We start from the raw sequence: 18,118 nt of genomic DNA, 5'->3' as shown, positions 1-18,118 counted from the left end.
ATTTGTTCATGATGACTTCTATAGTGGGAGTATCATCCAAGATATAATGTGGCAGATGTATGGGTGAGGAAGAAGGCTTGCCAATCCTATTTTAAGAACTGAGGACAACAATTCTTAGTGCTTCACTAGTGCCCATGGAAAAGTCAGGAAAAAAGACCATGTTGGGCAGGAGATCTGCGATGGAGAATTTATGGTATAACAAGGTTTTTTTTTGGGGGGGGGGGGGTTGTTTGTTTTTTGAAAATAGGGTTAAGTGGCTTGCCCGAGGCCACACAGGTAGGTAATTATTAAGTGTCTGAGGTCAGATTTGAACTCAGGTCCTCCTGACTCCAGGGCCAGTGCTCTATCTACTGTGCCACCTAGCTACCCCTGAAGCTCTCTCTATCAATGAAGACCAACAACTTCTCTATGACTTGTTGTCTTTTGGAGTTGCCTAGGGGCCAGGAGAGATTAAAGGGCTTGACTCCTGCCTCACAGTTGACATTTGGTCAAGATCACACAACTTGAAAAAGTCAGCAGAAGGAAGACTAGTCCCCAAATCTTCCTGAATCCAAAGTCAGACATACATCCATTATGCAATTTTTTCTTTTGATAGAGCCATTTGTGACTCCACTTTTCTGAGTCTCAATTTCTTCCTGTGTCAAGGAAAACTGGTTCTGATGCCCTTCCGGTTGAATGACTGATCCAATGAACATTTTGACTGTTCTTCACTGAACTTATGGTGATCCACTAACATCCCCCCTGGTGCTGACAGATCCAAAATCAGTCAAACTTTCCAAGATCCTCCCAAGCATCAGAATCAGCATCCTAGTTCTACAACTTACTTTCTCTAAGTGTGCAAATAAGTAGTGTGCAAGTAAGTTTTTAACCTCTTTAAAACTGTTTAGCTGTAAAATGGAGACAGTATCTATAGAAACGATGTCATGAGATTATTCTGAGGAGTAAATAAGATGCAAAGAAGGCTATGTAAGTGAGAAAGCTCAAAGTGTGAGGAGGAGGAGGGTAGAGTGGGGATAAAGAAAGAGAAAAGGAGGAAAAATGAAGGATAAGGAAAGTGAGTGATGAAGGAGAAAGAAGGATGAAAAGAAGAAAAAGTAGGCGAGAAAGAGAAGGAAAAAGAAAAAAATGATGGAAAAGAGAAAAAAGATGAGGAGAAATGAGGAGGAAAAAAGGAGGAGGAAGAAGGGGAAGAGAGAAGGAGTGGAGATGGAAGAGAAAGAGGAAAAGGAATGATGAAAAAAGAAAAGGAGAAGAGATGGAGGAAGAAGAGAAAGAAAAGAGGAGAAAGGAGGATGAGAAGGAAGGGGAAAAGAAAAAAAGAATGTAGTTTAAAAAAGAAGAGGAGGAAGAATAGGAGAAGTCTGCAATGTTGTTTAGATTTTCCCTGTCCTTCTTATGCCAGGAACAAATACTCCATGTGGCATAGCTAGACACCATACCAGCCAAGGCAAGCCCTAAAATATTGGGAAGTCTCTAAGAAGAGATACTCTGAATCCTCAGTGAAGAATTAACACCCAAAGCCCTTTAGCTCACCATCAAAGGTACAAGGGTTAGGTGTAGCTGGAAAAATCAGTTAATATTCCTAAGAAAAATAATTTTCCAGAAAAATAAAATTCCATGAAGGCAAAGAAAATCAAGAAACATAGCCAGCTAGATTGCAGAGGGCCATTTCAATGATGAGATAGCAGTACTAAGAAGGTCAGAGTGGGTTATGTAGGCTGGAACAGATAAGATACCTAGATCCAAAGACTCTGACCTGTGATCCAGAGTGGGATGCAGAGGGAAGAGAGAGAATGAATATATAGAGAGAAAGATGGAGAGGGAGAGAGAGAGGGAGAGGAAAAAAGAGAGACTGAGAGAAGGGAAGTAGGAAAGGTAGAGACTTAGGGAGAGGGGAGAGCAGAGGTCCATGGCTTATGGACCTGATTCTTTAGTGCAAGAAGTTGAGGTATGCCTCAGAATGACATCCAAAATGAAATATGGTCATTGAAGGGAGAGCAGTAATAAATGAAGACTGTGGGTGATGCTTCCACTGAGACTTGACGGAAACCAGGCATTTCCAGACATTGAGGGTAAATGGGAGATCATTTGAAGTCATAGAAATGTGAATGAGAGATTCACACGCAAGGAGGGAGGTACCGTGCTCCTAGGATCACAGGAATTATTTACAATCATTTTTCTATAAATAGTTGGTATTTGCTTGATTTCTACTTGGATATTTACTATCCATGTGCATGCCTCCTCTCACTAGTGTCTAATTTTTACTGACCATCTCCAGTTTGAACCCTCTGCCTGAATACAATCGATGCTTAATTAATGTTTGTTGGAGGATAAAGGGTTTTGGCTGGCTACCTCTCCACTCTTCTCTTTCTCTATGTCTGCAGGGCTGCATCTTTCAACATGTATGCGTGTGTTATTTTGATCGCACGTCCATTCGTGCCCTCAGACTCTTCCAGGACCAGACCCAGTGCCTCACACCCAATGATCTTATTGGAGGTTAATTGACAACAAGGGCACTCAGAGCAGTTTCGATGTATCATGACCTGACAAACCTCATTAAGCACATTGTTCGTTCCCCCAGATCACTCCTAGAGATGTTGAGGGCTGACCCAATACTGATCTGAGCATCATCCCAATGGACCGCATTCTGCTGTAATTTATTACAACAGCCAAATTGAATCCACATGACGGTGCTCTGAGCCAATTTTCATTGAGTTGTCTTTTTTCTCCCACAAAGATCTATGGAGACATTATTTTCAGTGATTTATTCAATATCAGGCATTGTATCTATTGAATTCCTTTCTTTCATCTTGAGTCTCTACCTATAAAACAATAAAGTTTGCCTGGCGTGATTTCTTCTTCCGATCCCACATCGATGATGAAGGGAGAGCCAGTGACCTTCACTGGCTTGCACAGTTTTTCCAAGTCATGGTCTTTAGTTTGAGGAATTCCAGTGGCTGGCTGCTACTGACATAGGCGCCTACCTTCTTCTCAAATCCATTCTACAAAAGGCAAAACCAGGTGCTCTCACTCAGGCCAAGAAATCATTTTACACTAAAGACCCACATGGAAAAAAACATCAGAGTCAGTTGGCATCTCATGTCCTCAAGTGCAATGCCAGGTCCTACAAGATCTTCTGAGTTGAGTTGAGACTTCATTTGAGTCCAAAGAGTACAGAGACAAAGCTCCATTTCATGTCCTAATGGCTGAGGAGGGTTTCTGGACCTGATCTGTTCTTCTCCCCCTCCTCCTTTCTGTGGTCTGGATAAATCCAAGTCAGTACACCAGTTGAGAGTTGCATAGGAGGCCGTTCCCCAACGACCATGATACTTCATTCCCTCTCTGCCGGTTTCCTCAGTCTTTGCCCTCCATGGAGGGTAAAAAACAGAGGATGATGTTTAGTTTTAAATCCAGGATAAGAGCCTTGTGGGACTGACTTGAACAAATATACACCACACCAAAAAACACACAACAAACCTTTGAACAGCAGAAGGAACTGGAACACCCGACACAAGGATCACAACCACAGTCCCCCAGGAATGGTTTTGCAGAGTTTAGATTTAAGCACAACAAAACGATGTCGATTTCCCTGTGAAAATTGCAATGTTTATTTCTGACTCTATTTCAGTGATTTAAGCCCAAGTCACTGTAAACAGTGCAAATATATAAATTATCTTGGGTGTTTAACCTAGTTCTCTAACTAGGGCACAGAGCTGATGCCTGTAAAAATATTTAAAATGGGAGATTTAAGTGATGGCAAAGTAAAGCTAGCCAACTGACACACTCATGCCTTCCTGCCTCGAAAAAGCTACAAACAAAATTAGCAAAGGGCCGTTTCGTATTATTTATATCGTCTTAAAATCATATGACATTTATCTGCCATTTACATTATAAACTAAAGACACATTTTAAATGAGTCCTACTTCTCATGGTTAAATATTTACATATTTTGATCCTTAGAGTAGCTAATAAAAATGGATAAGTATTTTGTAGAAGTCCAATACATGCTATTTCGGAGGGCTCATAACCCATCAGAAATAAAAGAGCAACCATTTTAAAAGAAGTATAGGACACCTTCGTCTAAGAATTATACTTAAAAATCATAACTCACCTTAAGAAAAAGTACTATGGGATGTTGAGTCTATTGCAAACTCTGGTGGATTTAAGAGCTTGTCATTGTGGGCATTCTCTTCAAAGCTAGAAGGCACGAACCATTCCAGCTCACCCATAACTTGCTAATAGCAGTTCTCCCAGTGTCCAGGGGCCATGTTCTTATGTTTACTTCTTGTTGCACAGATACCCAATGGCACCCAGAATTGTACATCAATTGCTCCTTGCTCTGCTTATGGATAATGATGAGTTTTCAGAAGTACAAGAAACATTCTCCTCCAGATTCATGGTAACCAGCTTCAGGTTTTTTTTTTTTAAATTTTATTTATTTATTTGTTTATTTGCAGGGCAATGGGGTTAAAGTGACTTGCCCAAGATCATATAGATGGGTAATTTTTAAGTATCAGAGGCCACATTTGAACTCAGGTTCTCCCGACTCCAGGGCCAGTGCTCTATCTACTATGCCACCTAGCTGTCCCAAGCATCAGGCTTTATTGAAAACACAGGCTAGCCCAACTGCCTGGCCTCAGATGCCCCTTCCAAAACTGAATGCCACTTCATTCCCCATCTCAGGTCACACATGGCCTCCCTGTTTGCTATCAGTCTTTTGCACAATCATGTCCTTAACTGAAAAGGGGGCTGGGTGAGAGAGCTTAAATGGATTTGCCCAAATCTGTTGCTGTTTAAAAACAGATAAAAGGAGGCAGAGGAGTCAATGAATAGGGAGTGTCTACTATGGATCAGATGCTGTGGTAGATACTAAGGATACAAATGTAAAAATGAACTTTCTAAAGGATAATAAATATGCATATATAGACAAAATAGAAAAGATCCTTTAGGAGGAGGCAACAAATGAAATATAATATACAAAATAGGACATCAGAAAAGAGCATGAGTAATTTAGACAGAAGTTGGGGAATCTAGGGTGCAAAGAAGAGACGGAGGAGTGAAAGCATTCCAGACATGGGAGACAGACATTGGATTCTCACTCTCTGGCTTCTGGCAGAACAATGCTTCCTGCATCACCTCCTCCAGGTGTAAAAGGACCCTGTCTCCTCTATTGTTTACTTCCCAATTCAACTCCTAGCCTTATGCTGATGATAGCAACAGGGCTGGAGCTGCTAAAGGATTCAGGATGGCACCTTCTACCATCTTCCTTATCTCCCTGTCATCCTGTGTCTTCCTGGGGGTCCATTAGGTGATATTTGCCAGTCAGGGTATCCTGTAGACATCTTTTAAAGACATTTCCCAACTGGAAAAGAGCTGTCTTGAGAGTCAGCAGGGGACCAAGTTTTGAATCCAGTCTCTGATAAGCATTATTGTTTGTGTGTCCTTGGTCCAGTCAAGTAGCTTCCTTGGTTTCCTCCCCTGTACAATCAGACTAGATGGTCTTAGAGGCTCTTTTTCAGCTGGGGTCCTGTGATTTAATTTTAAAAATACTCAATTCCACATTTTATAGCTTAAGAAACAAATCATTCCCAATGTCACAGAAACCTGAGCTTGAAAGATTAGAGCTGGACAGGCTTTGGAGGTCGAGTCCAACCTCCATCTATTACAAGTGAGGAAACTGAGGCCAGAGGAGGTAAAGACACTTATCCAGATTCACACTGACAAGATTTGAAGCTGGGTCTTCTGGCTCTAGAACCAGTGTTCTGCTGTCATTCTGGTCCGTGACCTCAAGTCATCCATGAGAAGAATGTACCCTGCTCTGAACCATTGTCATCTCTACCTGCCAATGGAGGGAAAAATGCAACTAAAATGCATGAAGACCTCATTATTGGAGCAAATGTTTCCCATGGCCCACTGGAGGCAGTAGCACCGTCTACAGAAGCAGGCCTTGTTCCATTGCATCAATTATTTACCGTCTATAAAATATGAAAATTCACCATAAAGGCTGTTAGATGTTAGACTTGCCTGAGGCCTATTGGAACTTGTGATTGAGACAGTCCTATATGAAAACCTAAATAAACACTGGCTACATGCTGAATATTCATTAGACATGGGCATTTTCCATTAAAAAAAACATCATCCAACTAATTCACCTTCCTCTACCAAGCAGGCATGTGCAGAGTCTGGCTGAAATGCTCAGACTTGATCTGGGTTCACAGAGGGCAGTACCTCAAACTCAGTGCCAACTCCACTGTGTCAGAGCAAACAGTTTCTATGCCATCCCCAGCAACAGAAAAGAGAATCAGAAATTTCATAATAATAATAATATTATTGATACAGTCTTTAACACAACCAAGTAGCCAATATTTATTAAATCAACTGAGGCAGAGATTCCAGGGAGGAAAAAAAAATGAAACCCCCCCAACAACTCTGCATCCTCTTCATCATCAAATGCATTGAAGAGTCCCTAATCTAGATGCTCAGAGTATAGAAGGTGAAGGATAAAAGTCACCTATAGGATGCATACTCTCTGAGAGCTTTGCATGGGAGGCGGGAGTGTGAGAGGTAAGAGAGGGAGGGAGGGGGAGAAAGAAGGAAGGAGGGGAGGAGTAAGGCAAAGAGAAAGAGAGGAAGGAGCGGGGAGAAGAAGAAGGGAGAGAGGGGGAGAGAGGAGAGGGGAGAGGAATAATGGGAGAGAGGAGGGAAGAGAGGAAGAAGGGCAGAGGAGGGGAGGGAAGGGAAAAGGGAATAGAAGAAGGGAGAAATTAAGAGTAGATTTATTAAGTACCTATTATGTGGGGCAGCTAGGTGGGGCAGAGGATAGAGCACCAGATAGAGCACTGGCCCTGGAGTCAGGAGTACCTGAGTTCCAATCAGACCTCAGACACTTAATAATGACCTAGCTGTGTGGCCTTGGGCAAGACACTTAACCCCATTGCCTTGCAAAAAACTAAAAAAAAAAAATTATCTGGCTGTGTGGCCTTGGGTAAATCACTTAATTCCATTGCCTGGCAAAAAACAAACAAAAAAAAACAACCCAAAAACAAACAAGGAACCTATTATGTACTAAGAGCTTTATAAATACTATCTCATTTGATCCTGACAACAACCCTAGGAGAGGGCTGATTTATTACTCTCATTTTACAGTTGAGGAACTTGTAACTTGCCCAAGGCTAGTAAATGTCTAAGGAAGGAAAAGGGAAGGCAAGGAAAGAAAGAAAGGAAAATGATGATAGGGGTGATGGGGGCGATGGGCGTGATGGGGATGATGGGGATGATGGGGTGAGGGGGGTGATGGGGGTGATGGGGGCGATGGGGGTGATGGGGATGATGGGGGTGATGGGGGTGATGGGGATGATGGGGATGATGGGGGTGATGGGGGCGATGGGGGTGATGGGCGTGATGGGGATGATGGGGATGATGGGGATGATGGGGGTGATGGGGGCGATGGGGGTGATGGGCGTGATGGGGATGATGGGGCGATGGGGGTGATGGGGGTGATGGGCGTGATGGGGATGATGGGGATGATGGGATGATGGGGGTGATGGGGGTGATGGGGATGATGGGGGTGATGGGGTGATGGGGGTGATGGGGATGATGGGGTGAGGGGGATGATGGGGGCTATGAGTGTGATGGGGCGATGGGGGTGATGGGGATGATGGGGTGAGGGGGATGATGGGGCGACAGGGGTGATGGGGATGATGGGGATGATGGGGGTGATGGGGGCGATGGGCGTGATGGGGATGATGGGGATGATGGGGTGAGGGGGATGATGGAGGTGATGGGGGCAATGGGGGTGATGGGGATGATGGGGGTAATGGGGTGATGGGGATGATGGGGTGATGGGGTGATGGGGTGATGGGGATGATGGGGTGAGGGGGATGATGGGGATGATGGGGCGATGGGGGTGATGGGGGTGATGGGCGTGATGGGGATGATGGGGATGATGGGATGATGGGGGTGATGGGGGCGATGGGGGTGATGGGGATGATGGGGGTGATGGGGGTGATGGGGGTGATGGGGGTGATGGGGGTGATGGGCGTGATGGGGATTATGGGGATGATGGGGATGATGGGGATGATGGGGTGAGGGGGATGATGGGGATGATGGGGGCGATGGAGGTGATGGGGGTGATGGGCATGATGGGGATGATGGGGGTGATGGGGGCGATGGGGGTGATGGGGATGATGGGGTGAGGGGGATGATGGGGATGATGGGGCGATGGGGGCGATGGGCGTGATGGGGATGATGGGGATGATGGGGTGAGGAGGATGATGGGGGTGAGGGGGGTGATGGGGGCAATGGGGGCGATGGGGATGATGGGGTGAGGGGGATGATGGGGATGATGGGGATGATGGGGTGATGGGGGCGATGGGCGTGATGGGGATGATGGGGATGATGGGGGTGATGGGGATGATGGGGATGATGGGATGATGGGGTGATGGGGCGATGGGGGTGATGGGGGTGATGGGGATGATGGGGTGAGGGGGATGATGGGGGTGATGGGGGTGATGGGGGCGATGGGGTGATGGGGCGATGGGGCGATGGGGGTGATGGGGATGATGGGGTGAGGGGGATGATGGGGATGATGGGGGTGATGGGGGTGAGGGGGATGCTTATCCTACTAACATTTTTGAGCAGTTTGTGTACTTAAGTCTCACTTGATCCTTGGATTAATCCTTTTGTGGTAGGTAATGAACTGTTTTTACCTCCACAGAATTTGGGAGTTAGAAAGACCCTTAGGGACCACTGAATTCAACCCATAAACAAAAGGAATTCCTATTCTCTGCTGGAAGACCACCAAGAAGGAGAAGCCCACCTTCTCTCAAAGCTGCCCATTCTCTTTTGAACAGCTAGAAAGTTTTGGAGTTTATTTCCCCTGACATCAAACCTAAATTTAATCACTGTTCCTGGTCCAGTCCTGGGGACAAATAGAACAAATCTAATCTTTCCTCCAAATGCCAGTCCTTCAGATCTTCAGAGACACTGTCCTGGTCACAGACCTTCCTCTTCTCTTTCCCAGGTTCAGCCCTCTAGCACCCACTGCAATCCTTTCAACTTCTCCTCAGATGACACAGATTCCAGAAGCTTCTCTATTCTGGTTCCTTTCCAAGTAATCAACGACCTGACTTCACTATGGAGTCCTAAACAGGTGAGTTTTGATAAAGGTGGAGGACCTCATCTCACCAATCTGGGGAGTTGTCACCTTTTTAGTGCAGTCCCAAACTACAAACAGCTTTGCTGACCAACTCATCACCCTGCTGCTTCATCCCCATTGTACAGATCAGGAAACTGAGGTCACACAGCTGGTGAATGTCAGGCAGGTTTTGAAGGAAGATGTTCTTGACTTTAAGGCAGAGATCTATTCACTCTTCCTAAGAAAAAAGGCTTCGAAGTCTACTGAATCTTCACATATAACATTTTCAATGTAGAGATGTGTGCTTTGTCTGTTCCTGTTCTCATGACAACCAGAGGGAACTCTCAGGGAGACAGATTTGAGTCCCCATTAGAATATCCCTGCTAAACAAGGAGAGTTCCATGGCTCAGTTTCTCTCTTAGAGTCAACCAGAGGGTGGAAAGAAGATATGGATTCTAAGTCATTCCATTACTTGCTGGCTCCACGAGGACAGAAATTATTTGATTTTTGTCTTTGGACCCCAGCACCATGACTGAAACAGTAGAGGCTTTAAAAGTGTTGCTTGAAGCTAGGTGGTACAATGGTTAGAGCACCAGCCCTGGAGTCAGGAGGACCTGAGTTCAAATCTGTCCTCAGACCCTTAATAATTACCTAGTTGTGTAGCCTTGTGCAAGTCACTTTATTAATAAAATAAAAAAAAATGTATTAAATGTTTACTACATTTCAAGCACTTCCCTAAGTCTGGGAATACAAATACAAAAAATAAAAATAAAAAACTACACAAAGTACTGTCCTCAAAGAGTTTCCATTCTAATAAAAGTCAACACATACTGGGGACTGGTATGGAAGAGTATTTTGATCTGGGAAGTTTCCGGGATGATGGTTAGAACAATAAGACAGTCATTCCCAGAAATGGACGGTCCTTTTCCAAAGTGATAGCAGTGAGGATTTGATTACAGCCCTGAGGTCAAGAGGTCCAATAGTGGGTTGGGAGCAGCAAGGGCCATGAACACTGGCATGCATTGTCTCATGATGATGGTAGCTAAGTGACTTAGCTTCTCCCAGAGTTTGGGGATAGCAGAAGCAGAAACAGAAGTCTATATTCTAACAAAGAGTCCAATAGTGGGGAGTGGTCCAAATGTTAAACCCAGATAGAGAAATGAGATAAAATGTAACTAGAAAGGACACTGTAAGACAAACCAAGAGGAGCTGCAAAGACCAAGGATGGGGAGAATATTGGAATATATCTTAATGGAGGAAAAAACAGGCTCATGAGTGACAGGATAAGTCAACTAACCCTATTAGCCTATTTTTCACAGGCTGGGTTCCAACTGTAGGTGGCCCAATGCCAGCCAGATTAACAGCCATGCAATCTAGAGGGCACAGATACTCCCAGGGAGTATTTGCAGTGTTCAACCCAATTAGCACCAAAGCCCCTGGCACCAACTTCATGCCAAGAGAAAGATATCCAGGCATTAAAATGAAACAGATTCCAACTTCTGCCATATAACGCAGTACTGCCTCAAACATAGACACATGAACAGAGAGGCCAATTCAATCCAATGCACAAGCATTTGAGTATTTACTGTATACCAGGCCCTGAAGACACAAAGACAAAAAAACTAAACAGCCCTTCCCTGCCCTCAAGAAACTTATATTTCACTAGGAGAAAATAACAGATATACAAAGAGATAAATAAAATATAATAATTATTGGCATTTTTCCCCTACTGCCTACAAGCATGCCTACATCTCTTCCAGATTTTACATTTTTAAAAGAAAAAAATTGCTTGAAATATCACATCTTTAAGCTATAATATCATATTTCTCCTCCCTTCCTTAACCATATACAATGAAGCTACTCATACTTCTTGCCTCAAATCTCATCATTCCCCTAAACTCTCTTCAAAATTACCAATAATTATTAGGGGCAGTTAAGTAGTGCAGTGGATAGAGTACTAGCCCTGGAGTCAAGAGGACCTGAGTTCAAATTTGACCTCAGACAGCTAGCTTTGTATAGCATATCACTTAACCCCATTGCCTTGCAAAAAAAAAAAATTTAGCAGCAATCTCCTGATGTCAAATCTGCTCATTTTTTCTCAGTCCCCATCCTTCTTGGCTATCTGTGCTGGCGCTGTTGACTACTCCCTCCTCCTGAATATTCTCTCTTTCCTTGGTTTTCAAGGAATCTTTACTCTCATTAAGATCAGGGATTCTTAAACAAAGATTCATGACATAATTTTAACTTTTTGAATACCGTGGTAATTTTTTTATAATTCTATACATTTTATTCTGAACTTAAATATCAAATTGAGAAAGATTCCATAGATTTCATAGGACTGCCAAAAGGTTCCCTGACCCAAAAGAATTCCTTCTCTAGATCCTCTTCATTTCTTTCCTATCGCCCCTTCGCTGCCTCCTTTACTGGCTCATCATCCATATCTTGCCCCTGAATGGATGTTGTCAAGGCTATATCCTAAGACGTGAACAGGAATTCTGCATCACCCTCCCCCCCCCTTTCTCCATCTTCAACAATTCCCGTGTATTTAATTACTATGTCTATGCAGAAGAGGCTGGAGTCAAATATCCAGCCTTAGTTTCTACTCCAAATGCTGGTCCTACATCACCAGTAGTCAACTAGACATTTCAAACTGTATCTCAAACTCAATTTTCCAGAACAAAATTCATTACCTTTCCCACCAAACTTAACCATGATCATGACTTCACTCTTTCTGCAACAGGTACCATCATCATTCTACTCGATAAGATTTAGAAACTCTGACCTGAGTTACCTTCAATTCCTTCTTCATCCTGATCTATTTGTCAATCACTTATCAAATCATGGAAGTTGTCCTCATTATCATTTTTGGTACTGATTCTCTTCTTTCTTCACAACTGCTCAGGGACAATGAGATGACATTTGACAATCAAAAGAAACCAGAACTGTTGAGTTACTGCCAGGCTTCTCTTCTGTGCCAAGAAGAAGGACCTTTGGCCTGAAAAGGATGGAAGGAACTTGGCAAATAAGGACCTGACCCTCATGATAAATAGGAGAATAATGAGCTTCAGAGGATGAATGTATCACTTGATCCTGGAATAGTGAAATCCCTGACCAAGGTGTTGATGGAAAGAGTGGCAGAACAGGACAAGAGCCACAAGGCTGGAGAAGAGTGAATGAAGGAAGAGAATGGCAAGGGCAAAATGGATCCCAGTGTGTTTGAGTTTTATTCCTGGGGAAATTCTATAATTTATTATTAGAGAGATAAATAAGGATATGTAGTCGTTGATTGGGGTGGTAGGGGGTTAAGTCAATATGGCCTCTTCATCAAGAACAGGTCTTTCCAGTTAGTCCAATTATCTTTTTTTTGACAGTGTAACTAGACCAAGAAGTCAGAATGCCGTACCTAGACTTGAGCAAAGCATTTGGAAACATGTTTAAGGGCAGGGACTACCTCACATTTTGTCTTTTTATCCACACAAGAATAAAGAAGTTATACATGCTTACTGGTTGATTAATAAGGCATCCCTTGTATCTCTTATGGAAAGATGGTCAAATATGAGTGAGATGTGTGTAAATACAATTTGATTCAGTAACAGCGGTCATTATAAATGGTTCTGTTTCAACTTGGGAGCAGGTCACCAGTGGAGTATACAGGAATGGGTACTGGGACCTAGGTCAACACCTTTTGTGAGGGGATGTCATGGATAAAAACCTAAAATAAAGTTTCCATATAAAGTTTACAAGATGCCACAAAACTGGGGACACCAAGACGTGGGATGACTTAGCAAGAATCCAATCAAGTCCCAAAGGAGAATGCTACTTGGACTCCAACAAGATTTAATTTACTAGGGGAAAATGCAATCTTATACTTGGTTTCTAAAAATCCATCTCTTAGGTACAAGATGGAGACAGTGGTTTATATGAAAATGACATGGGGTTTCAATGACCTGCTGACTCCATATGAATCACCAATGTGATCCAGTTGTACAGGAAAGCTATTGTAGTCACATTAAGGGAAGCATGGCTTCCAAGAACAAGGAGGGCAGAGTAGCGCATAGCCCTCCACACTGGGCAGACCGCCGACAAGTGCTGTGTTCAGTCCATAGCTCCATGTTATAGGAAGGACATTGAGATGCTGAAAAAATGTCTAGAGGGGGCATTTAGATTCATAAAAGGCTCGGAATTCATCTCATATGATGGTGAGTTGAAAGGAATGGGGATCTTTAGCCTGGAGAATAAACTACTTAGGGAGAACATCAAAGCTGTCTTCACTCACTTAAAAGGCTGTAATGTAGAAAAGGAATAATTACATTTATCCAGTTTGGCCCCAGACAACAGAAGTAGGAACCACCAAGAATAGGAAAGTAGGGCTGGAGGGCTGCAAAGAGTCAGTTTAGACTTGAGTTTACCAAGAAGAGAGGAGGGAATAAGAACCTATTGCTAAGTATTTTATAAATATTATCACATTCGATGTTCTCAACAATTCTGGGAGGTAGATGATATAATTATTTTCATTTTAAGAGATGAAGAAAGTGAGTCAGACAGATTAAATGATTTGGCCTGTATCACCGGGCTGGGAAGTTTCTGAATTCAGATTTGAAATCAAGCCTTCCTGTCCCTAGACCTGGACTCCTTCCTGGCTCTTGACTACAACATGCTATCCACAATGTTACCCAGTGACCTCCGAAATGTGACCAAAAGAGGAAGAGGCTACCTGGACTAATATGGATTATCTAAGTGCTGCCCCTTTGCCAATAAGATCTGTGGAGTGTACTGAGTCATGGCATCAAAGGGTCTTATGTTAAAGCTAGAAAGGACTTCAAAGGACATCTAGACCAACCTCATCATTTACAAGTGGGAAAACTGAGGCCCAGGAAAGTGGAGTGGTTTGTCCAAGGTCACTTAGGTAGTAAGTGGCAGATGCATGTTTTTTCTTGTGTTTTTTTTTTCAAAGGCAAGTTTTGAATCCAGATGCTCCAGATACTGGCTATGTGAGACAGGCAGACACTCTACCTCTCCGTAGGCATGGGTTGCCAATCTGGCTCAAAAATTTCTATTGATCCCTAGTCTCAGCTGAGGAGCAATGGAAAAAGTCCTGGACTAGGATGATCATAGAAGTCACCAAGTCTATAAGCCTGGGTAGGACCTGGCCTCAAGTGGGTTCAACCACATTCTACCTGGGGGAAGCAGCCTGAAAGAATGGTTAAAAACCTTTACCATAAACCGATAATCAAACAGTGGAAAGGGATTCAGAGTGAAGGGGTATGGGGTCAAATCCTGATTTTCAGTTTCTTCATCTATAAAAGAAGGTAGACTAGGTCACATCTTCAGTCCCTTCTGATCCTCCATCTATAATTCTCTGGTCCCAATACTCAGCAAATTTCACAAATTGGGATTGCAGTATTTACAAACATACTCAACCTAGGTGATTTAACAGATCTTCTCCAACAAATTCCTTCAGCTTAGGTTTTATTAACTCCCCCTAATAAAGAGTCTGGGGGGCATCCCAGCTAGATCTGCTGCCCAGGAATAGAAGTGACTGATGCTACTCATGAAGGCTGAGCTGACAGATGAGGTGTCAGGCTTGCCTTGCCAGGTAAAATAAAGCTATTAAAGCCCCCGTACCCCAGTTTCCTGGCACTAGAAGGAAGCATCCAGGCCAGAGTTCCTGAAAGAGAGAAATATTGAATCATTCTGCCACTTTGACATCAACATCAGTTTATTATTATTATTCCATGCCTGTACACCTTAATCCAAACCACCTCCTCCTCCTTGAAGGCTGTTCCAAACCAAGCCCTTCCAGGGCAGCCAATTACACTGTTTTGGGGAGCTGTTCAGATATAGTACCAAACCAGTATAAGCAATCTGAGAGTACCCTATGGAAAATGGGGTGCCACATTATGGCACCATGCTAACTACTCACAACAACCTGAAAACTCCTGTGAAGCCACTGGAGAAAGTGGCTTTTACATATTTTCCAGATGAAGAAACTAAGATAAAGTAACTTGCTCAAAGTCACATGTTAATTAAGCGACAGAGATGTGATTACGGCTTGTACCTCATGCCTCAGCAACTCACCACACACAATCTTTCATTGGAGACCCCTCATGCTTGTATCTTGGGAAACCCTGTCTACATGGTATCAGCCCATGCTGATCAATAATCCTGGTATTAGCCTCAAGGTCACTCACTATTCCTGATCACAAGAGACCTATGTCTTCTATCAGAAACTATGGGGGTGTTGAGCTCTTGAGTCAGGGGCAAAATAAAAAAAGAGAGAGAGAGAGAGAGAGAGAGAGAAAGACAGAGACAGACAGACAGACAAGAATCCAAATGAGAGCCAGAATTATAGGTAGAAAGGCTGGAGAATTAATGTAACAGAATACCAGGCCTGGGCCCTGATCTCATTCTCATTCTAATGTCATCCTTCCAAAGGATCTGAGTTAGTGATGGATTATGATCTTCTGAGTCCCTCCCTCCACCCCATGCACAAAGACCTTTGCAGCCTTTACTTGTAGATCATAAAGTAAAAACAAAACAAAACACTTAGGGTATCCACTGACTTTTGAAAAATACACTGCATCATTGGTAATGGAAAACAGGTTTTTTCTATTATACTTAGAAATTTTTTTAACCATTCAATTTATAACTTGAAATTGAAATATAAAATAAGCTATTAACACTGCTTTCTCCTTATTTTAAAAACAACAAAGAATTATGAAGTCTTAAAAGAAAAATTAGATTCAGAAAATCTGAAAGTTCAATCATGTGTAATGAGCAAAACTGTGACAAAGATGAAATCAAAGGATTGTGGGAAAAGCTGACCATCATTACTTGAAGTAATGCATCTTGCTAATGAAACAAACCTTTATGAAATAATGCAAGAATAAAAGTATCACAGATGAACTCAAACAATTACAACAAAAAAAACAAAAAGATCCAGTGGATAGAGCACCAGCCCTGGAGTCAGGAGAATCTGAGTTCAAATCCAACCTCAGACACTTAATAATTACCTAGCTGTGTGACTTTAGGCAAGTCACTTAACCCCCCTGCCTTGCAAAAACTAAAAGAAAAAAAAGATCCAGAGAGGAGAGAAAAAGAAAACTGAAAACTCTGATATATATAATCAATGACTTCATTTAAAAAAACAGTAAATAAAGTCAAAACATAGCAGGGTCAATTTATTTGTCCCGGTGGATAGTTGACATGCACATAAAATTCCATAGAATCATTATTTAAATACAATGCCACAGAGGAAAGAGAGCTGGGTAGAAAATAAAAAATCTGGGACTGGATTCCTATTTCTGTCCTTCCCAACTGTAGAACCTCTGAAAGTTGCTTCATACTCTGGGCCCAATTCCTCAACCAGGTAATTAGGAGTTCTTTTTTTTAAATTTTATTTATTTAAGGCAATGGGCTTAAGTGACTTGCCCAAGGTCACACAGCTAGGCAATTAAGTGTCTGAAGTTGGATTTGAACTTAGGTCCTCCTGACTCCAGGTCAGGGGCTCTATCCACTATGCCACCTAGCTGCCCCTTCCTTAGGGTTTCTTAAAATAGAATCCACAAACTTCTTTTGAAAAGCAGTTTCCTTTGTAATACTATGGATTTTATTTGATGAATTTAAAAACATGATTCTAAGAAGTCTCTAGGCTGAAATGCCCAACTGCTACTCAAGGGTGGTCAAGAACACACAGAACAGGTTAGAAAGAAACGCTAGGATAAGATGATCTTTAGGGACCCTCCAAGTTCTCAATGCATAATCATGTTTATATTTTCTATGTAAATCACCAACACAGAAGTCCTTTTATAGGTTATAAATAAATATTCCTTTCTGGTCCTGGTGTTGGCTAACAAATCCCCATGTTACCTAGGCAATCATTTGTAAGCCTTCACACTTAGCTTCATCTGCATAGACTTTGTCTCAATGACAATCTCAGTGGACAAAGAAGACCAGGAAGGAAAGATCTATGGGTAAAGAAAAAACTGTGGTACGGGGGCAGCTTGGAAACCAACATCGAGGCATCCTGGGCGGAAGGAAGCTCCAATAAGGTCTCATTAGTCTGAGCTGTACCATGCAAAGACAGACTACGACCAGCCTAGAGAAAGAGTGGGAAGGTTGGGAAGGTGACTGAGAAGATCCAGTGGGCAGATTTTAGTATACGAATCAACAGCAAGGGTCATAGCTTGTATTTATATAGCACTTTTGAGATTTGCAAAATGCTTTATACATATTTTCACATTTTATCTGCCATAACCCTGGGAGGTAGCTGCTATTATTTTACGGGAGGTAGTTAGTCAGTCTAACAGAGGAGGAAATTGAGACAGACAGAGGTTAAGTGACTTGCCCAGGGTCATAGACCCAAGGTCTGAGACTAAATTTGAACTCGGGTTTTCTTTAGACTCATTAATATCATGACATCCCCTAGCTTTGGGAATTGAGGGGTTTAATAAGCAATTACTAGCACCCTGACCTTCTTAAACAGGAGATTAAAAAATAGCCAGGAGCTAAGAGACATACCAGCAACCATTCTATGAATTGTGGGTCTTCTGGACCTTAATGAATCAAAAAAAAACCCTGACAGTATTTTTTAAATTTAAGTTTGATTATGTTCAAATGTACATCATGTTCTTTTGGAAATTAAGGAAAGATTCAAGGCTTGGTTCGGATCCACTGCTGAAGTAAGACATTGTTGGGAAACAACCTCCCTGCTCCCCCCACCCTACCCAACCCAAAGATTGTAAGCATGGAGGGAAAAGAAGCATGTGGGCTTGGCAATGAAGGACATCCGGCTCAAGTTGGGAGAAATAAGAATGCACTGAAATACAGTGAAGGCAGACCATAAAACAACTGGGTGGCTCTCCCATAAGCACAAATAACTTGGGGAATTTTAACTCCAACTTGATTGGATTAGATCATATCAATCTAAGATCCCAAATCTCTTTTCCATCCTTTCTGGGCTATTTTTGTCAAAGCCCAACT

At 42.6% G+C, this 18,118-nt stretch overlaps 1 protein-coding gene across 1 annotated transcript in view; it reads right to left on the bottom strand.

Annotated features, from left to right (window-relative positions):
• ERC2 (ELKS/RAB6-interacting/CAST family member 2) overlaps positions 1-18,118 on the bottom strand; it is a 1,119,475-nt gene that overhangs the window by 647,210 nt on the left and 454,147 nt on the right.

This window comes from Macrotis lagotis, chromosome 8 (genome assembly GCF_037893015.1).
Source record: "Macrotis lagotis isolate mMagLag1 chromosome 8, bilby.v1.9.chrom.fasta, whole genome shotgun sequence".
Lineage (NCBI taxonomy): Eukaryota > Metazoa > Chordata > Mammalia > Peramelemorphia > Peramelidae > Macrotis > Macrotis lagotis.
This window is presented reverse-complemented; position numbering and strand designations above follow the sequence as displayed.